At 38.9% G+C, this 23,295-nt stretch overlaps 3 pseudogenes across 1 annotated transcript; 2 read left to right on the forward strand and 1 right to left on the reverse strand.

The window, feature by feature from the left end:
• The first annotated feature begins 2,989 nt into the window (after positions 1-2,989).
• Positions 2,990-5,714, forward strand: LOC148791221 (putative receptor-like protein kinase At5g24010 pseudogene; annotated as a pseudogene).
• Positions 5,715-8,028: 2,314 nt separating this feature from the next.
• Positions 8,029-10,279, reverse strand: LOC104609668 (nifU-like protein 3, chloroplastic pseudogene; annotated as a pseudogene).
• Positions 10,280-16,203: 5,924 nt separating this feature from the next.
• On the forward strand, positions 16,204-19,190 carry LOC104607381 (putative receptor-like protein kinase At5g24010 pseudogene; annotated as a pseudogene). The gene has a single exon (XR_016075870.1). The product of XR_016075870.1 is annotated as a putative receptor-like protein kinase At5g24010 pseudogene (transcript).
• The last annotated feature ends 4,105 nt before the right edge of the window (positions 19,191-23,295 follow it).

Below are 23,295 nucleotides of genomic sequence, written 5' to 3' on the forward strand. Positions count from 1 at the left end.
CTTGATGGATGGCCTGAAAACCTGAATATCTTCAGCTAGAAAATGAAACAAAATACAGGGAAATGGGTGGGAGCGATGAGAAAAAGAAGGGAGGGGATTAGGAGTTTAGGACAAGGGAGGTAGGTGGGCCCGTAGAGTGTAGAGGCGCCTCTTTCTGCAACATCTATGGGGGATGGGGACCCGTCTGGACTGACACAATATTCCTGATATGCGATATCTGATGCTAAGTTACCAAGGTGGTGTTTGGGAGGGCTTAACTTTAGCTAAAAAAATTATTCATTAACCGCTACTTGAAGCCCTTTCAATCTCTTTTCCAAAATTGATTTATTTTTCAAATTTGCCCTTCATATCAATCGCACAAAGGTTAAATTGCAACTTTGAACTCTCTTTTTTTTGTTGTTTATAAAGATTTGTATTGTTTTATCTGTAGAAACCAGCTTTAGTAATAATTGTAGGGGTATTTTAGACATTTTGTACCCCTTATTAGAGGATTTTAACAAAAAGAATCTATTTACAATTGTGTAAGAAAATTGAGGGCAGGCGATTGCAATTATGGTACTTCAGGAGTGGTTTCATCAACAGTCCGAAAATTCAAGGAGGTTCCAGCAATTTACCCTAATTTTTATTGTAAGCCCAATTTGAAAAAGCAGATGAATCTGGGTTTCATAAGTATTTGGGACATGTTTATCATTTTGAAGTACTGAAGGGGGGGGGGGTTAATTTAGTATGTGTTTGGTATAGCTTATGCTTATTAAATAAACGTTTTTATTTGATTTGTCTTCAAAACCGAGAAAAGTATTTGACAAACCGTTTATGGACAACTAGGCACCACATCAGTGGAACAAGGAATAAACACTCAACGGTTGGAGGAAGTGTTAAAATGAAGCTTCCCCTAATGATTGGTGTGCACATAAATCAAAACCTACTTTTGTAAATATCAATGCATATGGATGAATATGATGGAAAAAAATGCTGATTTGACGATGACAAGGCAACATTTTGATAAATGCCTATCACTAAACACCCACTGAATGAAACACATGCTTAGATAGTTTCCCACTTTAAACAGAAAAAAGCAGAAGTAAGAAGCAAGTATGAAACAGTTTCTGCTTATCCGCCAAAATAGCTTAAAATTATTCCATCTATGTTTGGTTTGAAAGAAAAGGTAGGGAAAGGAAGGGAAATGTAGGGAAATTCATACAAGGTTTGTAAAGGTTTCCCTACATTTTCCTTCATTTCCCTACTTTTTCCTTCAAACCAAACACAACCTTAAGGAGAAGAAAAGCTATACCCCACATGCCAAACTCCCAATCGGTTTCAATGAGGCTTTTGCCTTCATAAACGCAAAAAACTCAATAAAAAAACCGTTGGAGAAGCTTCCCAAACGCGGCCTTAACTATTCTTTCTTGACTACAAATAAAGTCAACTCAACAACAACAACAAAAATTAGGGCCGGCAATCTTGACCCCAACCCATTTGACCCATCCAACCCACCCACCTTGAAACCCACCCAATCTATTGGTGGGTCAACATGGGTCGAGCAACCCATTAGGGTCAACAGAAAAGGGTTAGGGTGGGTTGGGTCGAGGGTACCCATTAGGGTCAAGATGGGTTGGGTCACTCTATCTATACTCGCCAAATCACAAAAAACGGAAATTGTAGAGACACGAACCCAAGCCTTATAAAGTGCTAACATCTCATAACACTTACAAACCACTATGCCACATTCCATTTTAAGAATAAAAGTGAAATAAAATAGATTTAAATAACTTTCGTGTTCTCATGCAACTTTATACAAAAGCACTTTTACAAAAGCAATTCTATAAAGTAATTTTATGAAAATGACTTTTATGAAAGCACTTTTACACGAAAGTACTTTTACAAAAGCACTTAATGAAAGTACTTTTAGGAAAACACTTTTATGAAAGTATAAAAACACTTTTATTAAAAATACTTTTATGAAAGCACTTTTACACGAAAGAATTTTGATTAAAGTACTTTTACGAAAACACTTTTATGAAACCATAAAAGTACATTTAAAAAAGTACTTTTACATAAAAGCACTTTTATGAAAGCATAAAATTACTTTTATAAAAGTACTGTTGTGAAAGCACTTTTATGAAAGCACTTTTACACAAGCACTTTACAGAAACACTGTTATAAAAGTATAAAAGTTCTTTTATGAAAGCACTTTTATGACCGCATAAAGCATTTTATAAAAGTGCTTTTATGAAACTACTTTTATGAAAGCACTTTTATAGAAGTACTTTTGTAGAAGTTCTTTCATAAGTAAAAGTTAAGAATTATTTTGCATTTTGTGTATTTTTCTGTTATTTTCTACATTTTTGCAATTTTTTGGTATTTTAATACATTTTCTAAAATTTTCTGGTATTTTCTGCCTTTTCTACAATTTTTTTGTGCTTTTTTCCATAATTTTTGCATTTTGGTGTTTTTCATGCATTTCCTACAATTTTCTGTTTTTTTTGCATATTTTCTGATTTTTTCTGCAAATGTTCTGAATTTTCTAAATCTTTTTAGTATTTTTCATAACTTTTTGGTATTTTTCTACAATTTTTTGTTTTTTTTTTTTGCATTTTCTGTAACTTTTCTTCAATTTTCTGCATTTATCTACAATTTTTGCATTTTTGGGTATACGGGTTGACTTGATTCGTTTTTTGTCACGTGACAGTCTTGAGAGAGATTGTCCTCTCAAAATTTATTATTTTGCATATACAAGCCATCCCTACCCATTTTTGTATCTATAAGTAAGGATAGGTGTGTTAGTATGGGTGAGGGTGTTAAAGGTCAATATGAATGGGTCAAATGGGTCGATATGGGTGAATCAGGGTGGGTTAGGGTTAAGGTGGGTTAGGACCCTTTAACTATGAGTGGTGATGGGTCATGGTGGATTGATGGATCCAACCTAACCCAACCCAATCCACGCATTTGCCACCCCCGACAAAAATAGAGTCGAAATCAAGACTGTCTGGTGCTGCTGCTTCCAACCGGGATAGAAATAAAATTGTTCATTTTCCTGTGGAGGAACTAAAACTATCGTTTCCATGGAGAAACTTCGAGTTCAAGCCCAAAGAATCCTCCCTTATCTTCTCTTATGCTTCTCTTTCCTTTTTGATCATTCGTCCTCTTACAACCTTCCTGACAAATATTTCATCAACTGTGGATCAGACGCTAACGTGCTTAACCCCAACGGCGAAAGTTACCGCCGGACTTTCCTCGGAGACTCGGACCCCAAAACATTCTCCCTCGTAGGAACCCCGAGCATCTCTGTCAACCTTGACAGCGCTTCTCAAGTTTCATCACTTCTTTATAGCACCGTGAGAATTTTCACAGGGCATTCTGGGTACGAGTTTCCTATTGATGGCAATGGTACTCATGTGGTGCGCCTCCACTTCTCCCCTTTCTCTTCTCAAAATCTGAAATACAGTTCTACTTCATCCGTTTTCGATGTTTCAGTTGCTGGGTTTTCTCTGTTGACAAAATTTAGAGTCAACGATAGTATTACCGAACCTCTGATAAAGGAGTTCTTGCTCAGTATCAACAGCACAAAATTCCAAATCATCTTCAAGCCTGAAGCTTCTTTTGCCTTTGTTAATGCCATAGAGGTCTTCCTTGCGCCCGATGATCTGATCCCCGACCAAGGTCCCGTTTATGTTAATTCCACAGGAAGCAGCAAGGATTACAACGGTCTTCCATCAAAGGTTTTGGAAACAATTTACAGGATCAATGTTGGAGGTTCCAAGATAACACCTACTAATGACGCCCTCTGGAGAACTTGGATTCCGGATGTTAGTGACAGTCACAGTTATCTGGTTAACCCAGACGCTGCAAATAACATTTCCGCTACGCAGCCAAAGTACCAGCAGGAGGAGCAGAAATATATTGCTCCAGATTTTGTTTACTCGACTGCTCAAGTTCTGAAAAATAATAATTCCAACCAAAAATGGAGTTTTAGTGTGAGCCCTCGTGCTACATACCTAGTTCGTATGCACTTCTGCGACATCATTAGCGAGTCTCTTTACCTGCTATATTTCAATGCCGATATCAATGGCTTTTACAAGCGTCCAATCGATTTAAACAATGCTTCACAACTTGCTGTTCCTTTTAACTTTGACTTTGTGGTGGATTCTGGTGATTCAGAAAGTATGCATATCAGTGTAGGTGCTGATTCTCCTGGCATTAACTCAACCCCAAATGCTTTACTTAATGGGTTGGAAATCATGGGGATCACAAATAACAAGGATACATCTTACTTGCAAGGGTTTGGAAAGAAAAACCAGGTCGTTATTCTGGTAGGTTCAATTGTTGGAGGCATTGCCTTTATTGGCATAGTGATACTTTCAGTCTTTATGTTAGTTTTCAAGTGCAGAAGACAGAAGCCCTATGATGCTAAAACATGGCCACCCTTGTCTGTGCATGGAGGAAGTTCATATACCAATTTCTACCACGGGAGTACAAATGCCTCCGCTTTGCGAAATTTGGATCTTGCCTTAAAGATCCCTTTTACTGATATACTGTTTGCGACCAACAATTTCAGTGATGATTTGCTCATTGGTTCTGGTGGATTTGGTAAATTGTACAGAGGGGTGCTCAGGGACAATACAAAAGTCGCAGTAAAACGAAGCCAGCAGGATGTGGGGCAGGGCTTTCTTGAATTCCAGACAGAGATCATGGTCTTATCTAAAATCCGTCATCGTCATCTTGTTTCCTTAGTTGGGTACTGCGATGACTGCTCGGAAATGATTCTGGTGTATGAGTTCATGGAAAGAGGGACACTGAGAGACCACCTTTATGGTTCGGATCTCCCCTGTTTGTCTTGGAAGCAGAGACTTGAGATATGCATTGGTTCTGCAAGGGGTCTCCACTACCTCCACGCTGGTGCATCAGGGAAGATCATTCACCGAGATGTTAAGTCCACAAACATCTTGCTCGATGGGAATTTTGTTGCCAAGGTTGCTGATTTTGGTCTTTCTAAGGCTGGGCCTGGCATGGATGAGACCCATGTAAGCACAGCCGTGAAGGGAAGCTTTGGCTACCTTGACCCTGCGTATTTTAAGCGTCAACAGTTGACAGATAAGTCAGATGTGTATTCATTTGGGGTGGTCCTTCTGGAAGTGATTTGTGCAAGACCGGCCATCAATCCTACACTCCCAAGAGAGCAGGTGAACTTGGCTCAATGGGGGATGAATTGTCTGAAGAAGGGGTCATTTGAGCAGATTATTGATCCTTTCCTGGTGGGTAAGATCAGTCCCGACTCTCTGAGGAAGTTTGGAGATATTGTTCAGAAATGTTTGAGTGAGTATGGTTTTGATAGGCCAACCATGGGTGATGTGTTGTGGGATTTGGAATACGCACTAAAACTTCAACAGACTGCAGTGCACAGGGAACCGCATGAGGATAGCATCATCTGTGCATCAGAGCATCCATTGCCTACTGTTCAGCGTGTTCCTTCAATACCCATGGAAATTGAGAAAGATGATGTGCCACTCATATATGGTGGTAGTTCATCTGTATCAGAAAGCCAAGTATTTTCTCAGTTGACAATTGGTGAGGGAAGATAGTACCTTCGAAAGCGCTAGTTATTCTCGTTCTCGAGAACTTCTGGGAGCTAACCTCGAAGGTATGGTTTTGTAGATTTAGGGGGTGTTCCCCCAATGAACAATGCAGGGGCTATGTAAAAGCATCCAAAGTTTTCTTGAATTCATAGTGTTGTTTATTTGAATTCATCCCTTTATCTTATTTTGTTGAAATGTAAACCGTCGATTTGATTGTATGTCGACTAACATTATTGGAATAGTGGAGGAAGTGGAGATTAGATTTTTTCTAAATTTGAATTTACATAAATTTCCAATGTTGGAATTCTTGATCAGGAAAATGCTACCTATCGGTGTTTCAAGCTCAACTTCTGTGGTGGAAAGGGATGGATTGGTAGTATGCAATGTCTGACTACCTTCTGCTACTCACTTTGTCTAATTGCCTCTTGAATGAATTTCCAGTAGTTCTTTTTGTATCATGGTTTGTTTAGGAGCTTGATGTTATTGTGGCATAATCCATAACTTAGTTGGTCTGCAATCTGTTTGTCATTCTCTTTTTGCATTAACTTTTAGGGGGTGATATCTGATGGTGCGCAATCTGGTTGTTCCTAGCTGGAGGGTAGTTTGGACGTCAGTTGCTTAGTTGGTCGGTAAAACTGCAGGGAAGTAGAGCTCAGAGGACCCGGGGTGATTAACCCGATATGGGCACTCTGATGCTTAAGTTAGTATAATTTGTGTGCGAGCTGAAAACTTGATAACAAGAGAGCTAAAATGCAATATATCGCACGTACCTTGTATCCTTGGGGTTGATGCCCTTATATAGGTGAGATGTCGTGCGTCTCATGAAATACCCCCGAGATCTCCGCGCATGCTATTAGGAGTCCATTTCGCACTAGGAAGTGGTCTTCGTGCTAGCCGATAAGGCTTTTCGAGTCCGACCGATACTGGTGGGATGAGAATAAGATCTAAGGGCGTGTGGCATGATCCCGTGAAGTTCAGAGGCAATTGACTAAGTTCTAGAAGTTGGCTGTGTCACTTCGGCAGGTTGAGCTACTACGAGCTGCTCGGCCCTCGGTCTTGGCTGAGGTGTCCGAGATGACCTGACCTGCTGAAGTAGCATAGAGTGCCAAATAGTTATCCAATCAGTAGGTCACTTCTACGTGTTCATGTGTGAATAGGTTGGGCCAAATCACCCCTCATCACTATCCAACATGAATGTTTTTGTTTTACTTCAATCTAAAAAATGTCACATCAAAAAAATATTAATAAACACTTTTGGATGCCCCTTTTGTCAAAATAGTTTCATATTAATCCTCGTAGTAGTGCTGCTTTAAAACAAAAAAAAGGTGAACCTATTGTATGCCTTAGGAAATATAATATCAAACCACCAAAGGGAAATGTGTTTCTGAAACCAGAAACAAAAAAAGGTGAACTTAGCATGTTTTCTGTGTTTTATTTCGAGAAAATAATGTTTTTTTTTTTCAGTGCAACTCTTTGCCCAATTTTGTTGAAATAAAACAATTTACATTGGTTAACACCCCAATGTTTGGTATCATGAAAAGATCTTGGATCATATTTTTATCCAGCAAGACAATCCACTGTCCTCTTGTCTTGCCCTTCATCCATGCTTGTGTTCATATCTGGGAGCTTATATACAAGTGTTTATGCAAATGCATGTGTGCAATTTCCTGTGACGTGGTGGAACCTGGATAATGTAAACTCGTATTGCTTTTAGTGTTTCCTAATTCACACTAAAGCTGAATAAGAGAAGCATGCAAGTTGGTTAGTGATCTTTCAGCCACTTACATTGTTTCATATGGTAATGTGTACTATTCTGTAACTTATAATTGTAGGATTTATACATAAACAATGCCAATATGATGCTGCTTGATACGAGGTGGTTCTTGTACCAAGGTTATAGTCAGATAATCTTGTCAAGTTAGTCGAGAAAGGTAGGTGAAAGGGCAAAGCCGCACTTTAAGATCTAAAACCAAGAAGATAGTCAAAGGCCCGAGGAATTATCCCTGGGTAGGTACTCTAAAACTCAAGTTAGTTGAAAAAGGTAGGTGGTCAGACCGAACAGTTAGAGAACGGTGCTGGTCTGAGGAGAGTAACGGTACGGAAGTAGAATGTTAGGTCCCTTACCTTGAGCAGGAGGTACTTTTTATAGTTGAAGATCCGTGCTCTAGTCAGATGAGGCTTCTGGGGTTGTTGGGATGAGGTTACCCGCCGAGGTCTTCGGGATAAGACCTAATCCCGAGCGGAGTTGTCCTCATTCGTGCGATGACCTCCTGTCTTGGTTGCACTCATCCATATGACGTGGTGCCCACGTAGCCGAAGCGATAAGGAGGGCCATAGAGGTGACGTAGTGCTAACGTGACCAAGGTGATAAGGCGGCGACGGGAACAATACGTGGCACTTAGGACCAGGTCAACCATAACCCAAACACTTTTAAATTCATATATAATTAATATTCAATTCAGATCTTTAGTTTGAAGTTTTTTGAGTTTATAGATTTTGAATTTATGATTTCAGTGATTGAAAAAGAAAGATAATTATCATTTATATTCTGTGCACACTGTTACATGAGCATAAATTATCAAACAGTTTTACATATCCCTGCTTTTAGTCAAGTTCTCCACTAAAATTATCAAACAGTTTAGCCCAGTTATATATCAGGTGTTTGTACCATTCTGGCAGGTCCTTATCCTTTTTTTTGAGGATTTCCCAGAACTCGTATTTTTTAAATAGGGTAAATTACAAAGATCCCGGTACTATGGGGTCAGTGACAAAGACCCCCCTGTATTATGACCGTGAGATAAAGACCTCCTTCTGTTAGTCTTTCGTTCAAAAAGGCCATTGCAATATTTTTTAATTCCCATACTACCCTTGTAATAACTATTTCGGATAAAAAAATACTATTCATCTTCCATGACCTCATGATACATGAACAACAGCGGCGGTAATCCCCATACGAGAATGAGATCGTAAGGCTGATAAACGTTGAGCACCTTAAACCCAGCAAACAGAAGTTTGAACTAGAGATATTGAAAGAGAAAATAAAAAAGAGAAGTAGAGAGAAGCAGAGGTCGAACTATGTTCAACTCACCTACGTAGGACGATAAGCATACGATCAGTCCCAAGTGATACATTTTCTGTTTCTCAACTATTCTATTAGTTGGACGGCTGCTATCGCAGGTATTTTTTTTTTCTCAATTTTTGTGTTAGAGCAACTCGTACTGTCATAACCCCTGCTGCAGGCCCACTAAGGCGGACCTTGACAACATAGTCATTGATTTGAACAAGCTCCAACACCCCACCTCATGTGCCTACAAGATAAGGTCTTATCTCAGCAAGAACCTTTTCAACATTTTCCTCATTGAGCTCGAGCCCAGCCTCATTATCTAGATCTTTTCCATTGTCTGGATTTCAGAAATCTTATCTTTGAGCGGAGTTTCAATTCCCATCTTCAAGGTCATAGTTGAACTCGAGCATGAACCGCATGCTCTTTGAAGCTTCAATACAACTACAATGCCATCGATTTCATGGAGAGCTACATTTCCTCCATTAGCCATCAGGCTTGGTCGCACTGCATTAAAAACCTTCTCGACATTTTCTTCGATTAGTGGAAAAACATAGCTCAGACAAGTGAAAGTTCCGGCTCGGTTGCTCCTACGGCAGCCTGAAGTGATTTTAGGCAAGTCTTTGATATCATATTGGCCTCTTGAGAAAGAGGTGAACACAGTTCGATCTCTGTTTCTCTCTACTTCTCTCTTTTATTTTTCCCTCTCTAGATCTCTAGTTCAAACTTCTTTTTGCTGGGTTGAAGTTCAAGCTGTTTTACCAGTAAGGTGCTCAACGTTTACTAGCCTCACGATCCCATTCCCATATGGGGATTACCACCACTGCTGTTCGTGTATCATGAGGTCAAGGAAGATGAACAATATTTTTCTCATCCAAAATAATTATTACAAGGGTAATATGGGGATTAAAAAATATTGCAACGACCTTTCCGAACGAAAGACTAATGAAAGAGGGTCTTTGTCTCATAGTCATAGTACAAGGGGGTCTTTATAATTTACCCTTTTAAATGTTAAATAACATTGTTACTATTAAAGTTTAGCCCAAAACTTTAACCATTGTTTGATCTTTGATGTATTATTAGTAAAGTTGTATGATATTTACATGTTATAGGCTTCCGGTATTGATGATTGTATCAATGTATCTCTTCATTATGAACAATTCAATTGGGCATTTATTATGTGCGTTTATATCTTATTCATTATTTGGAACCTTAAATTCAATGTTATTAATTATTTGTTGGATTTATAATATATAATTTTCCTAATGTTTCCAATCAAATCAATATCTTTTCATCATATCCACGTATTTATATGTATCTTTTTTTTATTCCTATCCAAGTTCAATACCAATATTTTAAACCTTGCTTATGATCATTTTGTTCTTTAACTTGGTTGACATGGACGACTATTCTTGAATCTTGGTTAAACAACCGCTAACACATCCATCAAGTGCACCTAATCCAGGTTCTACTTAAAAAGCCATTTCATCTTTCTTTTAACTAATTAGGTAGCATGTACGAGTGAAAAATTAGCATGCTCACGAAGCCCAATTGCCGGGTGATAGCTATGTGTCTCTGAATCTTTGTAAGTTGCCTTGGTAGTTTGCGTTTGTTTGTTACATTGATTTGTGGGAGGGATATACATGATTTAGAAAACTGCATTTTCAAGGTTCATTCTTGTAATCAAATTGGACCAAATATGAAATTAAGGTTAGGGAGGGATATACCTGATACAGAATCCACGCGAAAAACTCTTCCCAACGTAGGTGTTCACGCCCAAAGAGTGTACCAAATCATCCCTCTACTAAAGATGACATAACATAGGATGAGGCAGTATCAGCGGGTTGTTATTCACCAAAAACTTGTGATTCTTTAGAAAGAATCGAATGAAGTAGTGAGCACAATTTCAAAATTATTTCTTCTAACAATATACAATATCAAGATCAAATCTTGATCAGATCCAAGAATTAGAGATCAAATAGGGTAGGGCGGCAAGAGCAGAAAGAAAAAGAATTGAAGGTAAGATCAGTCTAACTGAGTTGTCTTCTCTCTGTGTTGTGTGTCTTTTTCAGGTCCGCCCTGTTCTCTATTTATTGCCTTAAAGAGACAACCTCCTAATCTAATTAGGAATCTCCTTATCCAAATCTTTATTTGGAGGTACCTTATCCAAATCTTTTTCAACAATCAATCTTGAACCAAGAACCGATCCAGATCTGAAACCAAAAGATAGGAGAGGGATGTACCTGATACGGAGTAGCAGTAACTCCCAACGAAGGTGTTCACACCCAAGGAAAATTCCAAAGACTACTCCCACTGAAAATGACACAGCATAGGGTGGAGCAGAATTAGCAAGTTCTTCATAAGAACCGAATCCTTCATCAAGAATTCGATGGAGGGAATGTGAGCACGACTTCAGATCAATTTTTTCTCAAAAAACTGATATCAAGAACACTTCTTAATCGCTCCTATAGTGGAGATTGAACTGGCAATGGCGGCAGCAGAAGGAGGGCGCAAGAGCAGAAGATGGCACAGTCTTTCTATAGCTGTCTTCTCTCTTTCTGTGATCTAAGATCAGTTGTGTTGTGATGAATGGAGGTTCGCCCTCCTCCTCCTTTTATAGCCTTAAAGAGAACTTCTAATCTCATTAGGAGTTTCCTAATCCAAATCTGTATTTGGATAATGATTTCTCTTTAAGAGATAAGGATAAACCCTTATCTTATATGTAGATTAGATCAGCCCTCCTAATCTTATTAAGAGTTTCCAAATCCAAATCTGCATTTGGATCTGGACTCTTTGATTGGATAGGGATAAATCCTATCTGTTGATCCAAATCCCAGATCCGCCCCCTTCTTTAACTTATCAAATTAGACCAGTTCGATTTGGGCTTTAGGCCCATTAAGTCCATGTGCTCACTAACCTTCCAGACTACTGCTCAGTTGGGTTTCCTTGTATGACGTGAGTCCCAAACATTGATCTACACATCAGCCACATGGGTTCAGCCTAGCTTCTATTACAAGGCCTGGCCGAATTCATTGTTATGGACAGTGAACCCCTGATCCCATCACCATGGGCTGTTGATGGGCCCAACACTTATAATAAGTGGTCCTTGGGCCAAGCCACCTTATAAAAACCCAGGGACTGTGGGCAGATGCAAGATTAGCCCATCAGGTACTACCCTCAATGGTTTTATACTTAACCTCTCAGCCCATAATGATCAAACACTGCCTGACAAGAGAGGACTTCTCCCTCGGTTGCAAGGAACAGTGCTGCACTCTCTACTCACATGGATCTCGAGAATTAAAACCTTTTGCAAACATTTTGAAACCATAATATATACGTATATCTTTATATAAATATATTTTGCAAAACAAATTTCAACGATTGAAATCAGCTGCCGACAGCTTTGGCTTCCATCAGAGAGAGTGCATCTCTAATCATTACCTTTGTCCGACAAAGGGGCTGATCCTGCCACTATGATCACCCACTCAGATGAATTCTCAGACTGTCCCAACATACCCAGGTTTTGACCCTTTCTAAGGATCTCACTGATTGGCATATCAAAGACAACCCAATCCGATACCTAGTGCAGTATCATAATCGAGTCTAGGGGTCAGGTGTAACATTCCAGTTTTGCCTACTAATCACCAAGGTCCAGGGCAATACTAGAATTCTGGTCCGGTTCAGGGTTTCAAGTAAAACCTACAGTACATGTACCTCGGGTCTCACCCTGGTAGCTGAGACAGGCTACCCCAACAAACTTGGCGGCACATCAGTGTTAGCCTTATTAGGATAAATCTCCCCAGATCTGTCCAATTGCTGTGAACATTCTAAACTAACACGAGTCTCATATCTGTCCAGTTTAAGGGTATTACATAGAAACACACCATAATAACATGAATCAAATATGTAATTTATTCATTTACAATAAATGGCATAAGGTACATCATTCTGATTGGAGCTAAAGGCATACACTATCTAACAAGGTTAGCCCATCAGGTATAACCCTCAATGGTCTTACACTTAACCTCTCAGCCCTTAATGATCAAACATTGCCTGACAAGAGAGGACCTCTCCTTCGGCAACAAGGTACAGTGCTGCACTCTTTACTTACATGGATCTTGGGAATTAAAACATTTTGCAAACATTTTGAAACAATAATATATATAAGTATATCTCTATATAAATATATTTTGCAAAACTAAATTTCAAAAACATTTGAAATCCACTACCGGTAGTTTAGGTTTCCATCAGAGAGAGTGCATTTTCTCGATCATTCACTTTGTCCGACAAAGGGGCTGATCCTGTCGCTATGATCACCCACTCAGATGAATTCTCGGACTGTCCCAACATACCAAGGTTTTGACCTCATCTAAGGATCTCACTGATTGGCACATCAAAGATAGTCCAATCCAACACCCAGTGTAGTATCATAATCGAGTCTAGGGGTTAGGTGTAACATTCCAGTTTTGCCCATCTATCTCCAAGGTCTAGGGCGATACTGGAATTTTGGTCTGGTTCAGGGTTTCGAAAAAACCAACACTACATGTACCTTAGGTCTCACATTGGCAACTGAGACAAGCCACCCAACCAACTTGGCGGTACATCAGTGTCAGCCTTGGCAGGATAAATCTCCCAATATCTATCCAACGGCTGTGAAGATTCTAAACTAACACGAGTCTCATATGTATCCCGTTTAAGGGTATTACATAGAAACACACCATAATAACATGAATCAAATATGTACTTTATTCGTTTACAATAAATGTCATAATATACATCATGCTGATTGGAACTAAGGGCATATACTGTCTAACAAAGGCAATCATCAAAAGATGTCAAAAAAAAAAACAAAAAAGAAAAAGATAAGTATATTAATCACGGTATGAACATTAAATTCCAAAATTTATGTTTTTAGTATATACTTCACAATAACCAAATAGGCTTTCTTTTCGTTGTAAACTGAATACCATGCAAATGACATAGATGTAGGGGGTGTTTATAAAGAATGGAAAAAACCAATATTATAAATATGTTATTATATGTTTCTTTATAATATATATTATAAATATAAAAAACCAAAAAATTAAAGAACCAAATTAATGAAAAACTAAAATCAGTCAATCGGTTAACCAATGATATTAGTTGTGTTTTGGTTTGGAGAATTACAAAAACTAGTAGCATCAGTTCAATTTAAAAATAACCCATAATTTTGTTAACCAAACCATAAAACACAAATAATATCTACTTGGCCTGAACCAATCCAATCAATTTATTGTGGAATCAAAGGAGAGGGTCAGTTTTAACATTATAACTGATTAATTGATGATGCACGATTCGGTACTCCCTACTAGCGGATAGTTCGGACGTTGGACTAAGTAGGTTGCCAGGTAGAGTTGCAAGAGAGAGAAAAAAATCAGAGTATTCGGGTTGTTTTACCCGGGGTGGGCACTTCGATGCTTAAGTTAGCGAATTGGAGATGTGATTGCAAGAGTGCAAGAGAGTTAGAATGCTTGAGAGTTAAGTCGTGCATACCTTTTCTGAGGAAGTGCATTTGAAATCTCCAGCCTACCTGGTTCGGAAGTGGTTTCATGCCCGAATGTGGATTCTACGTAAATGGGTAGTGTTTATCCAATCACGCCCAAAGTGGGTAGGGTGATAACCGGCTCTTCCAACATGATATCGTGATCCAGACATATTAAGCAGACTGCTAGCCAAACTCAGGTCATATCAACAAAAGCGGGTTACCTCTCATGCCGACCTCTCTGACTTACTGAACTGGTTCTCAGTCCAGTCTGTCGAGATAGTGCCAAGGTTGTGAAGTAAATTCAAGGTGTCGGAGGCGCTTCCGTGACTTACTTGGGTGGTGCTAAGACATCATTTAACTGTATCGCAGTGCCACATGCCCTCATATCATTGGAGCGCCAAATCGCTTCATCAATAAGGAAACAAGAAAATCATTTTCGGTTAGCAATGAAATCTGCAAGCTGGTTGGCTACGTTCTATGCTCTATTATTAAATATTATGTACTCAATTATTTGAGAAGTGCTCCATGGAAAATTTTAATTACTTTCTTGTTTAAGACAATTCACCGTTCTGTTAATTTGAAATCTCCTTCTAGGGTATAATATTAATGGAGCAATTGAAGCTTGGGACTGATTCAATTGCATCTCTAGGCTCTAGCTGCACAAGCTTCGGCTATCTCTATAGAATTCCGCTGCCCTATCTTGTGACGGTTAATGTTGACAACGTTACCGTTGTCATCTCTGGCCACCAAATTGACTTTAATTTGATTGGTGGTTTTTTAATTTTTGGTGGTTGGTTGTCCGTTTAATATATCTGATTGAATGTTTTTATTTTACCTATTCAGATGGAGAGAGATAGGAAAATAATTTTTATATTTTTCAAATTTAATTGAAAAAAAAATCAATCAAAGAAATATATACAAAATAATTTTGTATTCTCCATAAATAAAATCATACAATTACGTAACTAGAATGGCTTCTAGTTACGTATACGCAAACTGTTTTTTCAGAATATGATGTCACATCAGTGCTATATCGACCATTCATTTTTTGAGAAAACGTCTTATTTGGTTGGTCATTTTTCCGAAAAATGTTTTCTTAGACCATGTCTTAAAAATGGAGAAAGGTGTGGTATGAGAATATATCCTTTTTGGTTCTTTTCCGTTTTTTTATTGATGCAAATAATGGTAATGCTGATGTGGTGTTGAAAAACACGTATGTGGCAACAATAACAATGGTACAAAATAGAAAACTTGAGAAAACGTTTTTGATTGTGTCAGGGCCTTAGGGGAGAGAACAGCCTCTTGCTACCTTGAATTAGAAATATCTCTTCATGAAATAAAGCACATAAATATAAGATATTCCACTGTAAAGGATGTTGGAATAGACGTTGCACTAATCGAAGCCAAACTCATTAGGGGTAGGGGTGCTCACTGTTTGGTTAACCAAACCGGTAACTGAAACTAAATCGAAGCTGATCGGTTAAGTGATTGATCGGTTAGGGGTGACCAGTTCATTGGTTTTTTGGTTTTTATATATTTATAATATATATTATAAAAAAAACATATAAATATATAAAATATTATATTTAAATAATAAATAATATATTATATATTTATATAATGCATATTTATTAATTTATAATATATAAAAAATAATATATATATATATATATATATATATATATATATATACTGGTTGACTTGATTAACCACCAATTTTCTATATTAATTAACTGAAATCAAACCGCTACCTTAAATTTTTTAAAAATACCAAACGGATCAATTCAGTTAACCGGATTTTCGATTTTTCTTGCTCACCCCTAAGTGAGTCCGGACTCCGGATCAATTCCCAACAGCCATGCATCGAGAACATCTCGCAATGAAAGAAAAAGGAGATGTTCCCACCGCACGGTTGCAAAGGCTGTTGGGATCTAGTTAGGGGTTGGGTAACCAATAATAATTTCCCACGTCAGTCATCCCTTTCAGCTAAGCTAATCAGTGAGGTCAGCGCTCAAGTCAACAATGTAAACTCAACTCGAAAAATCTTTTCTGGTAAAAATGTCTCAAATGATCGCTTCTCATCTGCTAGAACTTATCATTTCTATGTGACATGAATTCTCTGGCTCCCGAGACGGAATCGGTCCTCACTAGTTACTGCTGTGGAGGGAGCGAGGGAGGAAGGGAACCCACCCAATCCACCACCAGTTCTATGGGGAAGCCTCAAAGCCATAGAATCCTCCTCCTCCTCCTCCTCTGTTTCTCTCTTTTCTTTCATCTCTCGTCGTCTTATACTCTTCCTACGGAATACTTCATCAACTGTGGATCACACGCCGACGTTTTTGACGTTGAAACCCGGAGATTCGTCGGGGACAAGAATTCCAATTCATTCACTCTGCTAGCAACTTCAGATAACGTGGTCGGTGTTGACAACTCTCCACCAGATCTTTACAGTACTGCAAGAATATTCAGAAAGCCTTCGGCGTATGAATTCAATATTGATGGCAACCGTACTCATGTGGTACGCCTCCACTTCTCCCCTTTCACCTCCCAAAATCCGAATTACAATTCTACTTCAGCCGTGTTCAATGTTTCAGTTGCTGGGTTTTCTCTGTTGACAAAATTTGGAGTCAACGATAGTACTACCGAACCTCTAATAAAGGAGTTCTTGCTCAGTATCAACAGCACAAAATTCCAAATCATCTTCAAGCCTGAAGCTTCTTTTGCCTTTGTTAATGCCATAGAGGTCTTCCTTGCGCCCGACATTCTGATCCCCAACAAAGGTCCCCTTTATATCAATTCCACAGGAAGCAGCAAGGCTTACAACGGTCTTCCATCAAAGGTTTTGGAAACAATTTACAGGATCAATGTTGGAGGTTCCAAGATAACACCTACTAACGACACCCTCTGGAGAACTTGGATTCCAGATGTCAGTGACAATCACAGTTATCTGGTTAACCCAAACCCAGAAGCTACAAATACCCCTCCCAGTAAGTCACCAAAGTACCAAGAAGGTGATATGGAATATGTTGCTCCACACTCGGTTTACTCGACTGCACGACAACCGAAAAATAACAATTCCAACATAACTTGGAGCTTCAGTGTGAGTCCTAATGCCAAGCATCTAGTTCGTTTGCATTTCTGCGACATCGTTAGTGAATCTACGTTTCTGCTATCCTTCTATGCATATATCAATACCTATTATGGGTATATTGTTAATGATACCACTGCAGGGTTGTTGGTTCCTAATCACACCGACTTCGTGGTGGACTCTGGTGATTCGGGCACTATTAAGATCATTGTAGGTCCAGATTCATCATCTGCAATCAAAACTGTTTTTCTAAACGGGTTGGAGATCATGGAGATTACAAATAATAGGGATACATCTTTCTTGCACGGGTTTGGGAAGAAAAACCATGTCGTTATTGTGGTGGCTTCAGTTGTTGGAGGCATTGCCGTTATTGGCGTACTGGTAGTTGCCGTCTTCATCTTCATCTTCAGATGCCGGAGGCAGAAGACGCCCAGTGATTCCAAGACATGGCCACCCTTGTCTCTATGTGAAGGGAGTTCATACACAGATATGAATGGAGGGAGTACAAACGGCTCCCCATTTCCGAACTTAGATCTCAGTTTAAAGATCCCTTTTACTGATATACTGTTTGCGACCAACAATTTCAGTAAGGTTTTTCTCATTGGTTCTGGTGGATTTGGTAAAGTGTACAGAGGGATTCTAAGGGACAATACAAAAGTCGCAGTAAAACGAAGCCAGCAGGATGCGGGACAGGGCTTTCTTGAATTCCAGACAGAGATCATGGTATTATCTAGAATCCGTCATCGTCATCTTGTTTCCTTAGTTGGGTACTGCGACGAACACTCGGAAATGATTCTGGTATATGAGTTCATGGAAAGAGGGACACTGAGAGACCATCTTTATGGTTCAGAGCTGCCCTGCTTGTCTTGGAAGCAGAGACTTGAGATATGCATTGGTTCTGCAAGGGGTCTCCACTACCTCCACACTGGTGCAGCAGGGAAGATCATTCACCGAGATGTTAAGTCCACAAACATCTTGCTCGATGGGAATTTTGTTGCCAAGGTTGCTGATTTTGGTCTTTCTAAGGCTGGGCCTGGCATGGATGAGACCCATGTAAGCACAGCCGTGAAGGGAAGCTTTGGCTACCTTGACCCTGAGTATTTTAAGCGTCAACAGTTGACAGATAAGTCAGATGTGTATTCATTTGGGGTGGTCCTTCTGGAAGTGATTTGTGCAAGACCGGCCATCAATCCTACACTCCCAAGAGAGCAGGTGAACTTGGCTCAATGGGGGATGAATTGTCTGAAGAAGGGGTCATTTGAGCAGATTATTGATCCTTTCCTGGTGGGTAAGATCAGTCCCAACTCTCTGAGGAAGTTTGGAGATATTGTTCAGAAATGTTTGAGTGAGTATGGTTTTGATAGGCCAACCATGGGTGATGTGTTGTGGGATTTGGAATACGCACTAAAACTTCAACAGACTGCAGTGCACAGGGAACCGCATGAGGATAGCATCATCTGTGCATCAGAGCATCCATTGCCTACTGTTCAGCGTGTTCCTTCAATAAACGTGGTAATTGAAAGAGACGGTGTAGTACCCAAATATGATATTAGTTCAGATGTATCGGAAAGCCAAGTATTTTCCCAGTTGACTATTGGCGAAGGAAGGTAGTTCCTTTGAAGGTGCCTGTTATTGTAGGTCTGTGAGTTTTAATGTTTGTTAATTTCTCCAAAATGCATAACAAGACTAAACCGCTTCCGTAAGGAAGACTTGTTTTGCTTTACTTCCAAGGTGAGTCTAGATGTCTCAACATTGATCATGTCAGTATGGTTTACTGCGTTTCTGATCTGTTTTATTTGTTAAAGTTAGTTGTATACTTTCAAAGAAGCATTAGTTTCAAGATATTAGAACTTATTTCCTTCTTTCCCACTACAGTCAGAAAGATGCGAATCAAAATGTAGAACTCAATATGAGAATATGTATTTAAATGAGTGTTTATGTGTACATGTAAGAGCTAGACAGTATCATCCTTCAAGTTCACTGTTGGAACTCTTCTTGAAGATCCTACTATTCAGAAATAACTACTACTCACTACACAACAGGGTGAAGTGATCCTCCTAAAGAATTTTTTTTCTTTGTAGGCATTAGCCAATGCTGCTTTGGCTGCCCTGCCATTATACCTAGTTGATGGGGTTCTCAGATCTGCTACCCATAAGAACACTACCCAGTACCCACACCTACCCACTAGACACTGCAACCATACATTGGGAACATCTTCTGTACTTGTATGTTGTCATTCATGTGGAGATGCTCCCGATGTACGGTTGTAGTATCTTGTGGCTAGTATGGGAAGCAGATCCGGAGTCAGTTCATGGGCTGGTGGTATTGGTAAGGCAAAGATGGATGCAGGGTCCGCTGGGTTATACAGTAGGGGGAGCTTGCTTTTTTGCAGGTTAGACCTGTGTCTCCTCAATGAGAGGGATGCCAACTGACCACTGACACTGAGACTACGTGGTCGTTGGCCTCTTTATGGAACTTGGATGGGAACTTTTACTGGAATTTGGGAACAGTGATGGATGAAATGTTAACTTAATAGGGGAAGAATTTATTAATTGAATTCCTAATTCCCTTTCAATCGAAGAGGCTGGAGTAGAGAATTTTTCAGAAAGTCCTCTTCTTTTGATGGATGAATAACAACACTATTGGAAATTTTGGTTACATGCGTCCTATTGATGTTTTGAAACTCAAGTTTAATGGTGGCAGTGGATTGAATTTTGCTGGTCATAAGATTGTCACATAAAGTGACTGAATTTTCAACCTCCCTTTGTCTTTTTGCTTCTTGAATTTCCAATGCTACTTGAATTCTGCTGCAATGTCTGATAACTGATTACCTTTTTTTGTTGTCTTAACATGCCTCGTTTAATCTTGACCTGAGGAGATTGACTGAATCCTTTGATTAGGATCGGCTTAAAACTAGTCCACGACCTTACAATGGTCTGAAGCTCCCTAAACACATGAAAAATTTTTGCTGGCAGTATTCTCTTGCATATGCTGAACCCATTTGGGCTTGGACTGATTATTTGATCACTGCTCTCTGGAGAATGGACCTGTAAAGACTGGAGAAAACAGAGAACATAATGAAAAGAAAAGCAATGCTGACTATGAAATTACTTTTTCTTACCAGAAATCTGGAATATTTTGTTGAAGTGAAGTCTTGTTCCTGATTGTGTTGTATGATGCACTTGATCGGCATAAGAAACTTTACCACCAGCGCTCCTCTAACTCATGAATGAAACAAGAAACTTGGGCAATGTGGTTTCCATATCCACTGCCAAAAATGCCTTGCTTGCTGCTTTCGGTGCTGAATTTGCTAGCGCCTATCTCAATTCCTTGAACTGATACAATGAAAGATCCCTGGAAGATCTAGTGGAAAGAGAAAATTTGGTAATGTGATTCATATTATTAAGGAAACATCTAATTCTGTTCTAGAACACCTGGTCTGCAATAGAATTCTTAGCCTTAGGTATTTCAGCCATAATCAAACGGCCCTCAACTCAAGATCACCCTCTTGAGCTAACACAGCCATCAGTGAATCTTTCTCCAATATAACCTTCTCGGATTTCAGAGGTTCCTCCACTGTCACAACTGGTCAGAGAGATATGAGTTCTACTTCTACTGGTCCCAGTTTGATTAGTATTCCAAACCCTCTCCCGTCTCCCCCACCCCTCAAAGCTAAAAGAAAATGACGTTGATGTGAGCAAGCAATGGGTCAATGTGGGCTTACGAGGCCTTGACACAAGCACATTCTTTCTCGACTCTTGATTGCTTGAAGATTTGGAATTCTGCCTAATACAGAGTCCTGAACCAAATCCTATTTTTTTATTCAGGCAGATTCGATTCAAACGGATATCAGTTTACAACTCCCTTCGAATAATTTCATCAAGAAAACGGGGAGTAATGAACCAAGTCATGGACTGGGTACAATTGGTAGTAATCTTTGCCACCATGTGTGCTGCAACATTATAAGTCTAGGCTCAATTTGGAGGGAGTTCAAATTTGTATTTATGCATATTTGGGAAGACTGCAAATACAAATATGTACAGTGAAAATACAAGGCTTAAAAATACTATATACAAAGTTTTGCATTGGACATATTTGTATTAGCACTCTTCCCAAACTGAGCCTTAAGCTTTTGCTTGCTTGCACCGGTATAAACGTAAATGCACTGGAGTGCAAACAGACTGAGAGTAACATTCTGCTTTACTTTTGTTTCAGATTTGACTGTCTTCTTATTTGTTTGTGGGAAGTAAAATAAACATGAAAGGAAATGGAAGTAGGGTCATGCATGTTCTTTGTCTGGGAGTGAGACAGGAAACAAATGGTCACCACTTTATATGAGAGAATTGTAGGAGAATGTGGTACAAATTTTGCATTAGTTTTGGAGATGCAAAATTTGCATCACCAGTGAGTGCAAATGAGGCAAACAGCACAAATTTTATATCAGGTAGGAGTGCAATGCAAATCATGGTTACAAACAAATGAATTTAAAACTGAACTTTGAACTTGGTGGCAAAAAAAAAAGAAAGAAGAAAGAAGAAAGAAAAACTGAACTTGGTGCAAAATTTGTATCTAATTCAGATTTGCACTGCAAACAAAATGTTTGCACTGTGCATATTTGTATTCATATTCTTTCCAAATTGAGCCAAATACAAGGTTTAGAAATACAAATATGTATGGTACAAATACAAGGTTTTGCACTATACATATTTGTATTTGTTCTCTTTACAAACTGAGCCTATTGAGAAGAATAAGCTAATATGTATAGTGTGAACCCTTGTATTTGTACTTTAGGTTCCATTTGGAAGGGGTACAAATACAAATATGTAGAGCGTAAAACCTTATATTTTGTATGGATTTGTACTGTACATATTTGTATTTGTACTCCTTCCAAATAGAACCTTAAGAAAGGATACAAATACAAATATGTACAGTGCAAATACATATAAAATACAAGGTTTTTTATTCTACGTATTTGTATTTGTACTCCTTCCAAATAGGGACATAGGAAATAGTTGAGGTGCTATAAAATGCTTTTGCAATTTGCAATTAGGTTTCTAATATAATAGGGTGGTTCAATGTAATCCACCCAAAGAATATTTGTGATGATCCTTTTTTAAGTAAATTTATTTTTAAAAATAATTTAAATTTGGACTCAGTAACCAATGGGTTCCCCATCTCTAGGGATCGGGGAAGGAGAGCCATTTTTATTGCCAATGAGGATCGGGATCGGGGATGGGGAATACCATCCCTGCCCTGTTGCCATTCCTAATAAGGGGAGACATGATATTTCATATATAAACAATTGTATACATCAAAATTTATATAGAATAAAATTTTAAGCTTCTATTTTGTTTTCATTTTTATCTATTTTATAAAATTATTTTAAAACCTTCGTCATTCTTCAATTTTGTGTTTTTTTTTTTAAAAAAAAAATGCATCATACAGCCCAAGCCCAACCTGACATGACATGAGCCCACCTAAGCTCATCATGCCATGAGCTGTGTTGGACCTGACCTTTAAAGGGTTCTGGGCGAGGCAAGAACAGCCCACCCAGGCCCATGTGGTGGCATGGCACGGCACGGCCCACTAAAGCACGGGTGGCCCGCTAAATCATAACGTGCTCGAACCTACCATGTGTCCATAACTAAGCCACACGCCTCGGCCCTCAGCTCAATGGAAATTATTATTCATAACGTAAATATATTTCAGACTTTTAGCGGTGGTATCATGCCATTCCATTAAACCTATCATGTGTCCATCATTTGGGGCTTGGGGGTAACGAAAGAAAGCACTAAATTGAAAGTCTATACAAGTTGGTGGTAAGTTCCAGCACAGTATCATAAGACAAGTTCTTAACATGTTGAGATAGAAGATAAAAGAAATAGCAGAAAGTATAGCCAGTTGGCATAATTGAACCTTGATTAGTATCCCTCTTCCAGTGGTTCTTCGGGAAGAGCTTTGACCTAATTGGTTACCAAATACAACTTGATCAGTGGTTACCACTTTTTTGATAATTGAATTGATATCTGTTAATTGATCAATCGAAGGA

The sequence above is a fragment of the Nelumbo nucifera genome, chromosome 5 (assembly GCF_055504915.1).
Source record: "Nelumbo nucifera cultivar China Antique chromosome 5, China Antique-T2T, whole genome shotgun sequence".
Classification (NCBI taxonomy): Eukaryota; Viridiplantae; Streptophyta; class Magnoliopsida; order Proteales; family Nelumbonaceae; genus Nelumbo; species Nelumbo nucifera.